Source organism: Oryctolagus cuniculus, chromosome 5, assembly GCF_051225735.1.
Source record: "Oryctolagus cuniculus isolate XC-2025 breed Fujian yellow rabbit chromosome 5, ASM5122573v1, whole genome shotgun sequence".
Taxonomy (NCBI): domain Eukaryota; kingdom Metazoa; phylum Chordata; class Mammalia; order Lagomorpha; family Leporidae; genus Oryctolagus; species Oryctolagus cuniculus.
Genome location: NC_142871.1, coordinates 84,457,446 through 84,474,372, shown reverse-complemented (window position 1 = coordinate 84,474,372; position 16,927 = coordinate 84,457,446). Strand labels below are relative to the sequence as shown.

Here is a 16,927-nt window from a genome sequence, read left to right as displayed (position 1 = left end):
CTTTGCCTGGAGGACTTCCACAGGCTAGTGGTTTGAGAGAGGCTGTATCTCTTTAATGAGTGTGATATTAAAATTAGGTGGGTTCAAGAAGTTTTATTTGTGTACCATTTAAAAAAACATACATATATACATATATATAAACATATATAGAGAGACATCTGCAAATGATAATTTTATGACCTACGTGGGCACAAAAAATTGTGCTCACACATATGCTGACAGCATTTGTTTTACACACCTGCTTCTTCTCCAGTTCCAGTTTGCTTCGATCTTTCGATTTTGTTTTAATGTGCAGACGTTTGCTGAAGTATAACCACTTAGGGAGCATCTGGACTTGCATGGGTTTTAAACCTGAATCCACATTTCTCACCTTCCTATCTGGATTAGAAAAAAGTGAATACATCATAGGAACCAATATTAATAGTTCTTACACATTCCAAAGTGCTTACAATTGCTTCTTGGTTATAATCCTCAATTTGAAGTTTGGCTCCGTGCTCTGTCTCAGATTCCCACAGGCCTTACAATAATGCTTAGCATTTGCATAGCACTTTAAAAGCCTCTTTCAAACGTTAATTAATTAATTCATAAGATGTCCTTTCACCATCTCCCTGTATTGCATAAATAAGTAAACTGGGCCAAACCGAGGTTAAATGACGAGGCCAAATGACGAGGCCAAGGCCATATGGGGGTTTGGCTGAGTCCTTTCATTCACTTTTTTTAAAATTTCCACAAATGCAGACACATTTCAATTCCAGGAATCACCAAAATTTGCAATTTCAATGTCAATTATGGTTTCACTCAATGAATTTAAGCAGTATTGGGAAATAGAAGGGGTCTTCAAAAAGTTCATGGAAACCACATGGAAAATCTGAATTGAATTCCTGACTCCTGAGTTTGGCCCATCCCAGTCCTGGCTGTTGTGGGTATTGGGAAGCAAAGCAGAGGATGGGAGATTTCAATCTGTCTCTAGCGGTCTGTCTGTCTCCCTCCCTTACAAATAAGTTTAGATCATTTAATCTCCAGGATCCAGACTCAGACCAAGCCCTAGCACAGGATTGAGATCTCCAAGATTTCCTTGAGAAGAAGCTAATTTTGGATTTTTTTTTAAAAAAACCTTAGAATTATTGCCCTGTGATGCAATATCACCATGGATAAGACAAATCAAAGACACAGGATAGCAAATGCTTTGGTTCACGGTTTTCTTCTTCAGAAACTTTTCCTGAGGAAGGGTGCTACGTTTGGAGTAACAGCTGTATTAAGCAGGTGAAAGTTGAAGATGGATAACACACATTTTACCTATGCTAGAGTCTAACAGTGACGACAGGGATAGAAGAATGTAGGCTGTGTAGGCTGAGGAGACTCTCCCAATGTTTTACCAAATGCCTAAGAAAATTGTGCTTTTCCTGTCTCTTCTCACATTTGAGATTTGCAAGCCACCTTTAGCATCCAGTACGCTGCAGGACTTCATTAAAGACCTGCTTAATTGACTGCTACCCTGAGCTCAGAATAGCATCCAAGCTGGGAAGGAAAGTAGCTGCTGTGGAAAATGAGCAAACAAAAGCTGAAAAAACGGAGACCACATTGAGGATGTGCCTACTCCAGGGGATATGGCCTAGAAAGAAAAGGCAAGCTTCCAGAGAGGAATAACTGCTTAGCTCCTTTGCCCAACTGCCCTGAAAGCAAGAAAGTGGGAGGGTGTCTCTGTTTCCTAAGGCTGCTATTACAAATTACCACAAACTCAGTGGCTTAGAACCACAGAAAAGTACTCTTCCACTGCTCTGGAGACAAAGAAGCCAAAAGCAAGGTGTTGGTCAGATTCGTTCCTCCGGAGGTTCAGAGGCAAATATGCTCCATGTCTTTCTCTAGGAACCTGATGGCTGCCATTGATTCCTTAATCTTTTATTTTAAAAAGTCTTCCCTCTATATCTCTAATGCCTTATATGTCCCCCACTTTCCCCAAAGCTTCCTGTGTTCTCCACTCAAAACTTGCTGGTTTCCCCAGGCGCTACTGCTTTCATTGCTCCATGCATTTGCCCATGTTGTTTCCCCTTCTGGGAACAACAAATGCCCTGTGCAGACCTGACTATGCTTCCAGGTTTCTGACCCCAGGCTGGCCAGGAGTTCCTTGACTGGCATTCCCATAACAGTCTAGGAAGCATTGATAATAGAACTTAACACATCCATCTGACCCAGAGCGGAATTTTTTAAAACTGTGGGTCAATACTGTGTGTGTGTGTGTGCATGTGTGTGTGTGTGTTTGTACTGGATCTGGGGGTCTTTGTTATGGGCACTATATTGTGAGCTGCCTACCTGCCAGGATCTTGCTGCAATCAGCCAGGGTTGGCACAGACTTGACAGTTAGCAAATGTTGGGTGAATAAAAGAACCAGTGCAAATCTGAAAATCCAGCAAAAGTTCTTCAGCATATTGTCAGGAGGCCAAGAAAGGCAATGGCAAATACTGAGGACTGGGAAACCCACTCGCTAGCCCTACTCATGGTTACAAATATTTGAAGCTAGAGGCGTGGGGTTAGTTATGCCTGTAGAACAGACCCGGATTCAGCTGATTTTTACTTAGTATCTACCTCTTTGCCACATGTGACCTTACCTAGTCTTACAAAAATGCTGTAGTCATGAGATTCATTTTGTAATTGGTCAAACTGAGGCACAGAGCGGGTGAAATATTGCTTCGAGCTGTACCACACGCCCTCAGCAATGACTGGGTGAGGTGAGTGTTTGTTCTTTTACAGAGAGGTGCTGGGGTGGGACAGTGCAGCTTCTGGAAGCCTGGGGGTGGGAGGAGGGAGTGGAGGCACGTAGCTCCATTCCAGTAGTGAGGAGGCAGCTGCGCACAGAGGGGAAAACATCACAGCACAGTCGTGACAGACTTGTAAGGCCTGTGAAGCCTTGATTTGAGTGGGCATGTCAAAAACCCATTAACCAAAAAGCAGAAGACACAGCTCTGTAAGTATGACGGGAAGTATTTGTCATACAGTTGTACTGTCACGGATGGGAGCCATTGGCAGCTGTTGTGCGCTGTTTGCACATTAACCACACATTCGTGGAGATTGATGGGGAAGCCTAGTCCCTGGGCCCCTCTGCTGCTTGCCTTCACCTGCCTGCTCGCTCTTCTCTCACCTATTCCCCACTATCTGCTCACTCCCGCTCCCTGGCCCACCTCCTCCTTCCATCTGGATGCCTCAGAGCAGATGTGGACAGGGCCATATGTTCCATGGTTCTGACTAGCACGGCTGTACTGCTAGGTTGGCTGGAGTTCGATTGTGATTAGTGTTTATTGTTATAGCAGTAAATCAGATAATAGTGATGGCTATTGATTTACCCAGTCCAAAGCTCTTTGTTCATTAGGAGCCTTGCTCACAATGAAAGGAACACACTGAAAGATGAGTAAAAAAGTATTTATCTAAAAGGGGCAAGTACAGACTGTGTCCTTGGTTCTGTCTTGTTGAACATTTTTATCAGGGACTTGAATCAAGACATAAAAGACCTGCTGATCAGATCTGCAGTTGGCACAAAGCTGGCTAGAATGGCTAATAGGCTAGATAAGAAGAACAGATTTTAAAAAGATCTTGGCAAATGGAACAAAAACCAAAATCAACAAGAAAAATTTAATCAAAAAATTAAGGTCCTGCACTTGTGGTAAATACAAATCTGGTTCAACAATATCTAGGATGGGAAGGAGAGACCTATTTTTGTAGCAGTTTTAGTGGAAACAACGAAGGACTTTTGGTGGATGACAGCTCCAACAGGAATGAACCCAAAAGGAGATGCCAATCATCCCACGTGCAGAGAGGCCCGCAGTCCTTCCTGCTGCCGCTGCACAGCACCAACCACATCTGCAGAACTCGGAGTCTCCGCCACTTTTGAAACAGCACAACACTTATTGATCAATGAATTGATTGCAATTTTTTATTGAATTCCTCACCAAAAATTACCAGAGTGACAAGGGTTAACTACAGCTAATGGAACATTATAGGTGTACTCACAAAATGATGTTCTTCTTCCCAATATCCCCCACACCAGGTAATACACGTTAACAGCCTGGTGTGTATCATTTCACACTGTTAGTCATGCTGATACAAACAGTAAAACAAATATACATGCGTTTAAGATTTTTGTTGGAATTGCATACGATTTTGTTTTTCGTATAACAGACTGAAAAACTCCATGAGGCTCTGATTTTCTCTCTTCATTTAAGGATTCATCATTGATACTTGTTCAGGTTAATATATATTCAGGTTAACCTATATTATATTTTATGTACTATAGTACTTATGGTATTTTAAAATCTATGGTGTCAATCTATAGTATTTTAAAAATGCATATGTAATATCCCATTATATGAATATGCTATCATTTGTTCATCCCTTCTGAATGTCACATTTTAAGAGGGGTATTGGAAAATGCTGACTTTGTAGGCCAAGATGGTAGAAAATGGAGCCAGAATCTGTGACCTAGGAAGATGCATGGAAACAATTGGTCAGGATGAGGGAGGGTGGGAGGAGGAGAGGCTTGCTTGGGTCCATTCATTAACATTGGCGTACTGCTCTGAGTGGGGTTGAATGAATTACTGATTCTATGTTTAGTGTTTGGTTCCTTGTCAGGACAGGGCTGGGTGGGGAGAGGGGAGGGTGGAGACTCCACTTCCTTCTCCTGGTTGGAGGGATGCACAAACAACAGTCTTTGGGGTCAACACATGTGGCCCACCCCTTCCCCAGAGAGCTGGCCAGCTCGGAGCAACCTCCCCAGTAAGCACATTATAAAGACATTAGGTGAAATAATAAGAATAATGACATTAAAAAGACAAATTGTTGTAGAAACCAAACGAACCTGGTCCTACAGCCGAGGCAGGCACCAGCCGGGATGTTGTTGGCATGCTTAGGAGAAATTTGATTTCCATGAATTTCATTGTCAGTGTAACCAGGGCATGAATCACCCTCCTCCGCCCTTTCTCATCATTTTAATACCACAGATTTAGGGAACATGGCATTAGAGAGATAAAGAGGTTCACAAACAGCATCAGCCAGGAGCCCCCTGGGCCCTGCGGAAGCGCCGGGCTCGGCCAGAAGGCAGTTTGCTGCTGTTATGGGCCTATAAATCTAAAGGCAGTTGAACCCCTGCGGGATCTGAAGCCGTCAACTCTGAGACCAGAGCTGTCACCTTTTCTACTCTCGACCTCTCGGTCTCCCCACAGATCACCTGACTGAGGGATGAGAAATGAGTTTTCGCACTCAGAAGCAAAAGTTCTGGGGGGAGCCTGGGCCTGGCAAAGCCAATATTGGAGAAAGTCATCTCTCAGTAAGCTTCCAGGATTTATTTCCCAGATCCCTGGTGTTCTCTCCCGAGGTGGCTAAGAAAAGCCACCTGCCCTGACTTTTCCAGGGATGCAGCACCTGTGCAAGATCTGAGGCTGCACCAGGGGAGGCCATTACAACTCTGATCAGGAACTCCCTGTTGACCCTGAAACCACATACCCATCTTTATTTTTACTTCTTTATTTACGAGAGAGAGAGAGAGTGAGAGAGAGAGAAACTCTGATACACTGGTTGATTTTCCTCATGCCTGAGGCTGGGGCTGGGGCTGAAATCAGAAGCAGGGAGCTCAATCCAGGTTTCCCACGTGGAGGACAGGAACCCAATTACTTTAACCATCAACGCTTGCTCCCAAGGTGTTCATTAAAAGTAAGCTGGAGTCAGGAGCTGAAGCTGGGGGCAGGGATTGTGGCCCAGCAGGCTAAGCAGCTGCGTGGGGCACCCACATCTCATACCAGAGTGCCAGTTCAGAGTCCAGCCAGGCTGCTTCTGATCCAGCTTTCTGCTAATGCATTGTGGGAGGCAACAGATGAATGGCTTAAGTGCTTGGATCCCTGCTATCTATGTGGGAGACCCAGAGGGAGTTTTGGGCTCCTGAATTTGGCCTGGCTTTTCCTTGGTTGTTGGCAGGCATTTGGGTGGAAGATCTCTCAGTCTCTGACTCTCTGGATTTCCAGTAGATGAAAATACATTTTTTTTTAAAAGCAGCTGGAGCTGGGCATCAAACCCAGGCACTCAGATGTCTTGACTGCTAGGCTACATGTCCGCTTCTCATTTTTATTTTTAAGTGAAGATATAGTTGATCCTTTTCCAGGTGTCAGGCACAGTGCTGAGCACTTCACATGAAGAGATTGATGCTCAAGGAGATGAAGGCCCCTGACCCAAGTCACACAGCTGGAAAGGAGTGGAGTTAGGGCTTGAAGTTAGTTCTGCCTGACTACAGCATTTGAACCCTTTCCATCAAAAATTATGATGCCATAATGATGGTAATATGATGGTAATATGAAAGGTCTATGGAGAGGAGTGTGCCTTGGACAAGCCCATGCTTTCTCTCTTCTGATTATACACTTAAACAATTTTATATGTTACAACTCAAAATTCTCAACCTACCTTGTTTGTCTAGAGTCCATCAGAGCCCTCAAGCTTGCTTAGAGGGTGGTAGACCTGTTTGATTAAAACTAGTACTTGATGGGCCGACACTGCGGCTCAATAGGCTAATCCTCCACCTTGCGGCGCCAGCACACTGGGTTCTAGTCCCGGTCGGGGCGCCGGATTCTGTACCGGTTGCCCCTCTTCCAGGCCAGCTCTCTGCTATGACCCGGGAGTGCAGTGGAGGATGGCCCAAGTCCTTGGGCCCTGCACCCGCACGGGAGACCAGAAGAAGCACCTGGCTCCCGGCTTCGGATTAGCGTGGTGCGCCGGCCGCAGCGGCCATTGGAGGGTGAACCAACGGCAAAAAGGAAGACCTTTTCTTTCTGTCTCTCTCTCTCTCACTATCCACTCTGCCTGTAAAAAACAAACAAACAAACAAACAAACAAACAAACAAACTAGTACTTGAGGCTATTACAACCTACACAGGTAACAGAAACAGGATCTGGTGACTAGGATTCGCAAAATTCAAAGAACTGAGATTGGCTATCTCATGGTAGAATTTTTCAGATAACAAGACCCACTAATTTTTTTCTTTGTGAAGAGGCAGTGAAGAATACTGGTAAGAAATATATTCAGTAAGTATGGATTCTTGAGGTGATTGATGGCAGTTCAAGTCATGTTTCTGCCTGTGACTTTGGACAAGTTACTTCACCTTGTATATAATAGAGACAACAATAAGGTTAAGTGGAAACTCATATACAGAGTTTCCAGCTTAGTGTCTTGCATAGATAGGTATTGTATTAATATTATCTATTGAGGATGTGACGTTGTCCTCAGGAACAGAGGTGACACTACAAAGGCACTGTCATTAAAATGTGCATTTTCACCTAGTGGGAATAGGTTTTAAACCCTTCACCTCTGCTCATAAATCTGGCATTTTTGTGGTATGATTTGGAAAACTGCACAGAATGGGGGGGGAGAGAAAGAGAGAGAGAGAGATAGAGAGAGAGAGAGAGAGAGAGAAATTTCAGGTAAGAAATAATCCCAAGCTCTGAGGTCACAGAGACCTGATTCCCAGGACAGCTTCTGCCACTCACCAACTGGGTCCTTTGTGCAAATTATTTCCTTCTGCTGAGCCTCAAACAAAGGAGCACAAGAGCCACTTGCCTACTCATTGTCTGTCTGAGAGGAGGTCGCAACAAAGAAAGCAGACAGAAGAGTGTGTGGCTCCCAGAGGGTGCATGGCGGTCATTCATCCCCTGCCATGGCCGAGCCACTCAGCTCCCTGGATCAGATCATGGGTGAGCATTCTCTAGACTTGTTCAACCCTGGTTCTGCTGCTAGACATGGCATCCCAAGTCACTCTGCTGACCTTCCAGATGAAACTTACCTCAGACGTAGATCATTCACTTCAATGTCACAGACAGAGGTCCTGATGGGTCTTTCCTCCTTCTGAGCTTTAGGGAATGGTGGGCTTGAGGCTATGTAACAGGAAGACACCTGGTATGGACTCTCACACTGGCCCCTGTGTGACAGCAAAGCCATAATGACACAATATGGAGTCTCGCTTGTTCTCTCTGAGCGAACGTGTCGGCCTAACTGGCATCACTCTCCAACCATAGCATTTCAGTACTTATCACAGGCCTATCTGATAACGTGAACAGCCCCACAAAATGCTCCTGAGTTACTTATGTTGTAACACAAGTACCAAGCCCCAGCATCCCATCAGTGTGTAAAACAACAGAACCTGGCCTCTTCCTCTGTGCTGTTGGAGCAAGCAGAATGAGCCCTATTGTAGCTGTGCTTGGATCATCCACTGCCCCAGCCTGGAACCCTGTGAGTACACTGCCCTGATAAACCCTTTTATTTATATATGGTGCTTCCTTCTTCAGTCTACAGATCCCAGCTCAGTTCAGGTAACCCTATCCTGCCATCTACAGAACCACGTGCACAATAAGAGATTGGGAATCCCAACTTACAGTACTTACTGGAAAATGGAAAATTTTGGGTAAATGTTCTTCACAGTTCCTTTTGATCCTCAGAATCCTGTGTTTTATTTTTTCCCTCTGCTGAAGTCTCCTTTGAGATGTTGGCATGTTGAGAACCCCTCTGACTTCCCCATGCCCGAAGTTTCTCTGTTACCTTCCAGAACCTCCCACTCTGTTTGATGTATACTTCTTTCAAAGTGCTGCAAAGCTTTACTGCACCTCTTAGTTTACCTTTTCAGTATACTTACCAGCCTGTGGAAAACTTGAATGTAGGTATTGGATTTGTATTTGGTTCTGAGCTCCCAGCACCCAACTTATGTTGAAAGAATGGACGTTTGAATGACTTATGTTAAAAGAACGGGTGTTTGAGAAACATAAACAAAGTACTTTAATCCACTTTAGTTCATCAGTCCTCACCCAGAACATGGGAATAATAAAAGTATTTATCTCATAGGGTTTTATGCGAATTAAATAAGATAGCCCATTGTTAGTGTCCATCACACAGTCATTATTCAGTAAATAGTAACCATGATTGTATAATATTATCAACATTCTCATTCCGATTTATATTTCCATTTTAAACTCAGAGAAATCAAGAGGCAGAAAGAAATGTGCTGGCCCTTGAGATAACCCAGAAGGCCAAGTGAAATTCCAAGGAAAAAGCTGAAATCTTCATTTCCTGGTTGGTTTTTAAAATACAATAATGAGGCTCCTGCCTCAGGGCCTGTGGTTATAGACTTTGCTCAGGCCTCTGTCTGAGCAGGTGGAGTTTGGTGGGGCCTCAGGCAAGAGGAGTGTTTGGAGGAATTTCTCCCTCCATGATTCTTCCGGCTTTTGAGGAAGAAATGAAAAGTGCTCTTTAATCATTGTTTGACGTGGCTTCCATTTACAAATCTTTGAGCCTGAGGCTCAGGAAAAAAGTGCAGGAGAAAATATTCAGAAGGGAAATTATTTTACGTAAAAGTGGTGTTTGGCAGACATAGTGTGCAAGAAATAAACACTTCCTCAAACAGAAGGCGAGGGCACATGTCTCTGGAAATTCGGTAATGTTCTTAGGAGTTATCTAGATGAAGAATATATGGGAGGAGCCATGAGAATACGCTGTACAGAATCATTCATGCTGAATGTTAGTACAGAAGGTCAGTGGGCTGAGGTTGGACTCCATGCTCAGGAAAACCTTGCAGAAGCTCATTGGACCATAGTGATAAGCCTGGTGTAGTCGTCACTAGATCAATACCATTGTCTGCAGATACACACGTTTCTATCTTGGTGACTGCATCTAATTTTTTTTTTTTGACAGGCAGAGTGGACAGTGAGAGAGACAGAGAAAAAGGTCTTCCTTTTCTGTTGGTTCACTCCTCAATGGCCGCTGCGGCCGGCACACCGCGCTGATCCAAAGCCAGGAGCCAGGTGCTTCTCTTGGTCTCTCATGTGGGTATAGGACCCAAGGACTTGGGCCATCCTCCACTGCACTCCCGGGCCACAGCAGAGAGCTGGACTGGAAAAGGAGCAACCAGGACAGAATCCGGTGCCCTGACCTGACCTAGAACCTGGTGTGCTGGCGCCTCAGGCGATGGATTAGCCTATTGAGCCGTGATGCCAGCCAACTGCATCTAATTTTTAATAGGCTTGTAAGCAATGACTTGTATTGCCTATTATTTTCATGCAAAGTTCTAGAAAGGCTAATTCAAGTAAAAAATAATACTTGACATTTTCTACTATAAACTGTTTAGCAATAATTAAATGTTTATTCAGCAATACTTTTGGTGAGAGTAATGTTTTGCTCTCCTTCCCTCCTTCTCTTCCACTCTTTATTCCACAGAGACTGAAATACTCAAATAATCTTGTTTCACTTTGTCTGATCCACTCATTCTATACACATATTTACTACAGTGTGAATGCAGAGATTTTTCTTGCTTTCTTCTCTTAAACCTACTTTTTTGGCTATTTAGGGGATTGCATAGCTAAAGATCGTTTTCAGAAGGACCAAGACTTCCTAAACATAGATTACAGCTGTGAGAGGAGAGCTGTTTCCCCAGTGCCTCCAGCTCCTCATCTCCCCTTCTGAGGTGTGCTATGAATGGGCTAACTGACTTTGCAGCCTGAGCTCCTGGGTCACTCCACGTGTGTGATAGGAAAGGGCTTCTGTTCTTCAGCCAGGACTTGGCATTCCTCAGGCACTTTGGAAACATTGACTCTGTAGGCCAGCAGGTGGCACATGGGAACCAGAATACTCAGGCGTTGGCCCAGGACAAAGGGATGGAGGAGGAAAGATTTAGTGCAAGGTCCCCAGCTGACTCCTTCAACCCGGGTGTGTTGAATGCTACCTGTGAGGATTACAAACATCTGTATGGTCTGTAGGGCCTATGTGTTTAGAAGGCAGGGAGGCAGGGAGGCAGGGAGGAAGACAGGACCTGGATAAGGTGTACAAGGTGACACTGAAGGATAAGGGCATTACCGCTCATCTTCTCCCTTAATTAGAATTACCTCACAAAGGGACTCTAAGCTTAAGGACATATTGCAGGCAAAGCAACACACCTATTTGGAAGAGTGCAACATTAGTAGCTACTAAGACAATTCTTATCTGGTTGGGTGCTATTTGGGTGTCTCTGATTATTCTAGTGGTTCTGTTCAGGTGTTTCTGATTTATTGACCTCTTCATTTGTTTTTATCAATCATTGCATGTATATAGAGCACCTACTCTTTACCCGGTGGGGGCTTGGTGATACTGGTGGACAAGTCCCAGTTTCAGCTCTTAAGGAAAATAACACAACTCACTTTCGTGAAATCTGTTGCAGGGTGGAAGATGGGATTCATAGAAAAGCCAGAAATTTATCCTGATAACTGATATACTGGGCAGAGTAGGTAGGTGTTGGGTAAATGGTTTGGATGGTAGGGAAGCTAGGACAGAAACATGGGGAACAAAAGCACAAGGGACCATTTATAAACCAGATCATTCTAATAGTAGCATAATCACTATGCTCCACCTTCCATTCAATTCTCTTTTACCTGGAACTACTGTGAATTTGTATCTTATAGAAAAGAATACTTTGGGGGTAAATATAGCCACTTTTAAAATATATATACAGTATATGAAGGGTTGTTATTTTACAGAAAACAACAATGATAAGTTATTTCATGTTTCCAGAGTATAGGGACAGAGGAGATTTAACTAGAGCGAGGAAATAGAAAAGATTTTTTTGCTGCTAAACATTGTAATTGCTTGTATGTTACCCCCAGAAAATGGCAGGATTGTTTTAGTTGAAGGCCTTTCAGAAAGCAGAGATTCCATCTATCTGAACCAGTTTAGATGCGGGTCTCTGAGGGAAAAGGGATAGAGAGGATTTTTTTTTTTCAATTTGAGAGAGAGAGAAAGGAAGAGAGAGGAAGAGAGAGGGAGGGAGGAGAGAGAGAGAGAGAGAGAGAGAGAGAGAGAGAGAGAACTAGTGAGCACACAAGCAAGCTGTCATTTGCTGGTTCACTCTCCAAATGCCCACAATGACCAGGGCTGGGCCAGGGCCAGGAATGGGGAATTCATTCCAGGTCTCCCTTGTGTGTTGGCAGGAATCCCAACCATATCAGCCATCACTACTGCCTTTTGGGGTCTACTTTGGCAGAAGGCTGGAGTCTGAAGCCAGGGCCGTGAGTTGAACTTCTCAATACCAGGAAAGATCTCATTTATAAATTGGTACTCTGAGGTGGGATGCAGCTAAACATCCACTCCCCACAAGAATGATTTTTAAAGTCTCTGTATATACTTATGATTACAGAATCTGTTTCTGGTATATTAGAGAAAAGAAAGACGAAGAACGCTTAATTTTCAAATAAAGGGTTAGTAACTGGAAAGAAATGTTACAAGAAAGAAGGAACTAAAGCAAGAGATCTATTATGAGGGAGGACCACTTTGATTCTAAGACTGTGGGTTACTCTTGGATAAATAATGTGAAACTATGGAATCATCTTAATTTGAGGACATAAGTGTTGAGCACAATTTCAATATAACCCTTTAGTGATGTAATTAAAATAATTAAGAGGAATATTAACACCTTTCTGATTTTTTTGAGTAGATGTGACTTTATTTATTTATTTTTCATTTATTTTACTCAGAAACCTTTTAGTTAAGGTATATAAATTTCATGCATATCATAAATACAAATTTAGGAGTATAGTGATTCCTCTCACCCTATCCAGCCTCCTACCCTCTTTCTACCTCCATCTCCTACTCCCATTCTTATATTTTACTAAGATCTATTTTCAATTAACTTTATACTCATAAGATTAACCCTATACTAAGAGTTCAACAAATAGTATGAAAAAAACCCTGTTCCTCAACAGTCAAGACAAGGGCTGTTCAAACTCATTACATCTCAAAGTGTCAATTTCATTTACATAGATTACCTTTTAGGTACTTTTTTAGTTACCACAGATCAGGGAGAACATATAGTATTTGTACTTTTGAGCCTGGCTTATTTCACTAAGTATAATGTTTTGCAGTCGCATCCATTTTGATGCAAATGACAGGATTTCATTTTTTTTACAGCTGTATAGTGTTCTATAGTGCGTATATATGATTATAGACATAGTAGATATCTATAATCACTACTAAAATATTCTTATGAAAGAAAAAGGAAACGTAACAATAGACACCACAGAAATAAAAACAATCATCAGAAATTATTACAAGGAGCTGTATGCCAGCAAACAGGGAAACCTATCAGAAATGGATAGATTCCTGGACACATGCAACCTACCTAAATTGAACCACGAAGACATAGAAAACCTAAACAGACCCATAACTGAGACAGAAATTGAAACAGTAATAAAGGCCCTCCCAACAAAGAAAAGCCCAGGACCAGATGGATTCACTGCTGAATTCTACCAGACATTTAAAGAAGAACTAACTCTAATTCTTCTCAAACTATTCAGAACAATCGAAAAAGAGGGAATCCTCAAAAATTCTGTCTATGAAGCCCGCATCACCTTAATTCCTAAGCTGGAAAAAGATGCAGCATTGAAAGAGAATTGCAGACCAATATCCCTGATGAACATAGATGCAAAAATCCTCAATAAAATTCTGGCCAACAGAATGCAACAACACATCAGAAAGATCATCCTCCCAGACCAAGTGGGATTTATCCCTGGTATGCAGGGATGGTTCAATGTGTGCAAAACAATCAATGTGATTCACCACATTAACAGACTGCAGAAGAAAAACCATATGATTATCTCAATAGATGCTGAGAAGGCATTTGATAAAATCAACACCCTTTCATGATGAAAACTCAAAGCAAACTGGGTATGGAAGGAACATTCCTCAATACAATCAAAGCAATTTATGAAAAACCCACAGCCAACATCCTATTGAATGGGGAAAAGTTGGAAGCATTTCCACTGAGATCTGGTACCAGACAGGGATGCCCACTCTCACCACTGCTATTCAATATAGTTCTGGAAGTTCTAGCCAGAGCTATTAGGCAAGAAAAAGAAATTAAAGGGATACAAATTGGGAAGGAAGAAGTCAAACTATCCCTCTTTGCAGATGATATGATTCTTTATTTAGGGGACCCAAAGAACTCTACTAAGAGACTATTGGAACACATAGAAGAGTTTGGCAAGTAGCAGGATATAAAATCAATGCACAAAAATCAACAGCCTTTGTATACACAGGCAATGCCATGGCTGAGGAAGAACTTCTAAGATCAATCCCATTCACAATAGCTACAAAAACAATCAAATACCTTGGAATAAACTTAACCAAGGACATTACAGATCTCTACGATGAAAATTACAAAACCTTAAAGACAGGAATAGAAGAGGATTCCAAAAAATGGAAAAATCTTCCATGCTCATGGATTGGAAGAATCAATATCATCAAAATGTCAATTCTCCCAAAAGGAATTTATACATTCAATGCAATACCAATCAATATAATGAATGCTTCTTCTCAGATCTGGAAAAAATGATGCTGATATTCATATGGAGACACAGGAGACCTCAAGTAGCTAAAGCAATCTTGTACAACAAAAACAAAGCTGGAGGCATCACAATACCAGATTTCAGGACATACTACAGGGCAGTTGTTATCAAAACAACATGGTACTGGTACAGAAACAGATGGATAGACCAATGGGACAGAATAGAAATACCAGAAATCAATCCAAACAGCTACAGCCAACTTATATTGATCAAGGATCCAAAACCAATCCCTGGAGTAAGGACAGTCTATTCAATAAATGGTGCTGGGAAAATTGGATTTCCACGTGCAGAATCATGAAGCAAGACCCCTACCTTTCACCTTACACAAAAATTCACTCAACATTGATTAAAGACTTAAATCAACGACCCAACACCATCAAATTATTAGAGAGCATTGGAGAAACCCTGCAAGATATAGGTACCAGCAAAGACTTCTTGGAAAAGAACCTAGAAGCACAGGCAGTCAAAACAAAAATTAACATTTGGGATTGCATCAAATTGAGAAGCTTCTGTACTGCAAAAGAAACAGTCAGGAGAGTGAAGAGGCAACCAACAGAATGGGAAAAAATATTTGCAAGCTATGCAACAGATAAAGGGTTGATAACCAGAATCTACAATGAGATCAAGAAACTCCACAACATCGAAACCAACAACCCACTTAAGAGATGGGCCAAGGACCTCAACAGACATTTTTCAAAAGAGGAAATCCAAAGGGCCAACAGACACATGAAAAAATGTTCAAGATCACTATCAATCAGGGAAATGCAAATCAAAACCACAATGAGGTTTCACCTCATCCCAGTTAGAATGGCTCACATTCAGAAATCTACCAACAATAGATGCTGGAGAGGATGTGGGGAAAAAGGGACACTAACCCACTGTTGGTGGGAATGCAAACTGGTCAAGCCACTATGGAAGTCAGTCTGGAGATTCCTCAGAAACCTGAAGATAACCCTACCATACAACCCAGCCATCCCACTCCTTGGAATTTACCCAAAGGAAATGAAATTGGCAAACAAAAAAGTTGTCTGCACATTAATGTTTATTGCAGCTCAATTCACAATAGCTAAGACCTGGAACCAACCCAAATGCCCATCAACAGTAGACTGGATAAAGAAATTATGGGACATGTACTCTATAGAATACTATACAGCAGTCAAAAACAAGGAAACCTGGTCATTTGCAACAAGATGGAGGAGTCGGGAAAGCATCATGCTGAGTGAATTAAGCCAGTCCCCAAGGGACAAATATCATATGTTCTCCCTGATCGGTGACAACTAACTGAGCACCAATGGGGAAACCTGTTGAAGTGAAATGGACACTATGAGACACAGTGACTTGATCAGCTCTTGTCCTGACTGTTGATGTACAATGTAATACTTTATGCACTTTGGTATTTTTTTTTGTCCTAGTTCTATTTGTTGAACTCTGTATATAACACACAATTATTCTTAGGTGTTAAATTTTAACTGAAAAGTGATCCCTGTTAGGAATCTGGAAAGCATTATGCTGAGTGAAATAAGCCAGTCCCAAAGGGACAAATATCATATGTTCTCCCTGATCGGTGACAACTAACCAAGCACCAAAAAGGAAACCTGTTAAAGTGAAATGAACACTATCAGAAAAGGTGACTTTATCAGCCCTTGCCCTGACTGTTGATGAACAACTTAATACGTTATCCCTCTTAGTATTTTTTTGTTTGTTCTACTTAATACTTTTGGTTGAATTCTGTAATCAATACACAGTTATTCTTAAGTGTTGAAACTTAATTGAAAAGTGATTGCTTGTAAATACAAGAGTGGGAATAAGAGAGGGAAGAGATGTGCAATTTGGGACATGCTCAAGCTGACTTGCCCCAAACGGTAGAGTTAGAAACATACCAGGGGATTCCAATACAATCCCATCAAGGTGGCATGTACCAATGCCATCTCACTAGTCCCAGTGATCAATTTCTGTTCACAATTGATCATAGTGATAGGACTAAGAGCCAAAGGGATCACATAAACAAGACTAGTGTCTGCAAATACTAACCAATAGAATAAAAAAGGGAGAGAACGATCCAACATGGGAAGTGAGATACACAGCAGACTCATAGAATGGCAGATGTCCTAAACAGCACTCTGGCCTCAAAATCAGTCCTTAAGGCATGCGGATCTGGCTGAAAAGCCCATGAGAGTATTTCAGGCATGGAAAGCCAAGACACTCTGGCAAAAAAAAAAAAAAAAAAAAAAAAAAAAAAAAAAAAAAAAAACAAAAAACCTAAATGAAAGGTCTCTGTGAGTGAGATCCCAGTAGAAAGAACGGGCCATCAAAGAAGGAGGTACTTCTCTCTGAAGGGAGGAGAGAACTTCCATTCTGACTACGACCTTGCCTAAATATGATCAGAATCAGTGAACTCAAAAGGCTTCCATAGCCTTGGCAACTCATGACAAGAGCCAGGGTGATTACTGATGCCATAAACAAGAGTGTCAATTTGTTAAGTCAACAACAGGAGTCACTGTGCACTTACTCCTCATGTAGGATCTCTGTCCTTAATGTGCTG

General features: G+C 42.2%; 1 pseudogene; it reads left to right on the top strand.

Moving 5' to 3' along the window:
* Window positions 1-8,203: 8,203 nt before the first annotated feature.
* LOC127493003 (small ribosomal subunit protein uS2-like) overlaps window positions 8,204-16,927 on the top strand; it is a 54,623-nt pseudogene continuing 45,899 nt past the window's right edge.